We start from the raw sequence: 2,339 nt of genomic DNA on the forward strand, positions 1-2,339 counted from the left end.
GTCTAACGGCGGAAGAAGGGTTGGAAAAAACATTTAGATTCTACAAATGAATTCATTCCCTCTACATTGTGCTTACTAAGATTGTGTCTTAATTTGCTCTAGAAATCTCTAGACCATTCAAATCATCCTTCATTAAAGTGATTTCAAATAGCATTTTTCGTCCCAGCAACCTGTCTCACCTTGTCAGCCCTCATTACGCTGCAATAGTTTGAGCTACCATAGCACACGTTCCCTGACTCCCATGTCAGCTAATTAATCCACATTGGGACATCATCGCTGTCCCGCATTTTCTCTGTTTTGCACTTCTCCAAGCTTAAGCACAGTAAGGTCATCGTTAAAGTTTCATATTCAACTCACTGCATCGTTCGTTAACACTACCAGGGCAACCTTCATCCCCCTCGCAGAGCCAAGAAAGCGAGACACAGCTATTTCCACAGGAAGTCTGGTGGAATAATCGACATCTATCTACATCTACCAGAAGAAGAAGTAGAGATTCAGTGAAAGAGGTAAATAATCAGAAGCTATCTGCCAAAACACTTTTTGAAAAGTTGACTTATGGCGTGTCTCACTGATATGAGCAAGAAACAGGAACTATTAGATCAAATCAAAACTCAACCAAAGTTTCCACCAACTTTTCCCAAATTAATCTATCTGGAATATCAGAGATAGGTCACTCAGTTTGCGTCTCCTTGTTTTTTTTGTGTCAATATCGTAATTACTTACCCGCGGTATTAACATTCATTTCAGAAAGAATCAAACAGTTTGTAACTATCCCCAGGCATAACCACCTTACAATAAGCCAGCCCATTTTTTTGCCTTCTCTCCTGAGCTGACTTAAGCCAGCACCCAATTTGTTGAAAAAAACTACAGAAGGAAAGCCTTCATATAGCGGGTCACTCATTAGCTCCAATTTCAACAGAAACCTGCTATTCGCCACACTTGTAGAGCGCCCTATTAACGCCAATTAGTTTACTTTAGTCTTTGTGGGCTGGAGAATCACCAGCACTTGGGAACCAGTTTATTTCACTGGTCTTCCGATAAAAATATGTTAATATTATTCTGCCGCTTAAAATTTAATTAGTTCAGAAGGATATTTATCATTGGTTTAAAGAGAAATAAATTGTTAATTGATGTTGCGAGCATTATAGTTGCACAACGGCCGCGTAATTCCATCACAAGAATCAAAACTGAATTATACCATATAATCATTGCCCCTTTTGATTTGTCCCTCAGTTAATTTGAGTTTGTTTACTTGTTTGGCATGCAAAAGAGCACACCATAGATTCATTAATTGAATATCAATCACTGAGACCAATGAGCAGTCACAGTACAGCCATATATAATTACACTCTATTACACTTTGTGTGATTAGACCATATCCCATATAAATACATCATATATGTAAAATTACTTGTATGATAATATCAGAGCTATGAGTGATTGCATCACAATTCTGTTCATTTACAATGACATATTTGGGGCTTTTTGATTTTTTTTAATGGTAGATTTTTCCAGTTATATCTTAGATCACTCTCACAGGATGAAATATAACTGCTTAGGCCTTTTGAGAATCTCCGCTAGCCTCACTTCTTCAGTTCTCTGCCCAAAGGCAGGTCTGACCCACAGCATCACAACAATCACCACAGGTAAGGCAAGGGATCAGATCCCAAATCCATCACAAGCAGAACAGGGATTGAACTCAGTGCTGCTGGCACCCATTTGATCCACACTGCCCATGCAGCCAGCTACAATCCAACCAAGAATAGACTTTTACATGCATGTTGCCACCTGACTATCCATAATGGAGGTGGAGGCTCCAATTTATTTCCTTCATTGGCACTGTACGCACCACCTTAAACGTTCACAGCCTTCACCATTTTTACTCTGTGGCAGCAATGTATATATCTACAAGGTGCATTGCAGCAACTCACCAACACTCCTTCCAAGTGCCTTCCAAACATACAATCTCTATCACCTCAAATAATAAGGGTAGTAGATGCATGGGAATACTGTTAACTGCAACTTCCCCTCCAAGCCGTATCTCCAACATGATCTGAAACTATATCACTGGATCGTTCCACTGGCATGAGGTCAAAGCCAGCAGTGGGAGAAGAGGCTTTAACACATGCTGCCAGTTAGGACTCAGAAAAGCCCTCAGAGCCATTCAGTGCAGCTATGGGTTGCAATTTTGATGTTGTGTGGTTTACGGCCCATAAAGAAGCCCTGGGAGCTGTTTGGTACAGTTGGAGCTCTGAAGAAATCCTGGGGAGCTGAGAAGGTGGTGGAAGATTGTTGGTTCCATGCTGGAGACATTTAGTATTCAGAGAAAACCTGGAGCT

The sequence above is a fragment of the Carcharhinus amblyrhynchos genome, chromosome 5, assembly GCF_965287045.1.
Source record: "Carcharhinus amblyrhynchos chromosome 5, sCarAmb.v2.hapA, whole genome shotgun sequence".
NCBI classification, from domain to species: domain Eukaryota; kingdom Metazoa; phylum Chordata; class Chondrichthyes; order Carcharhiniformes; family Carcharhinidae; genus Carcharhinus; species Carcharhinus amblyrhynchos.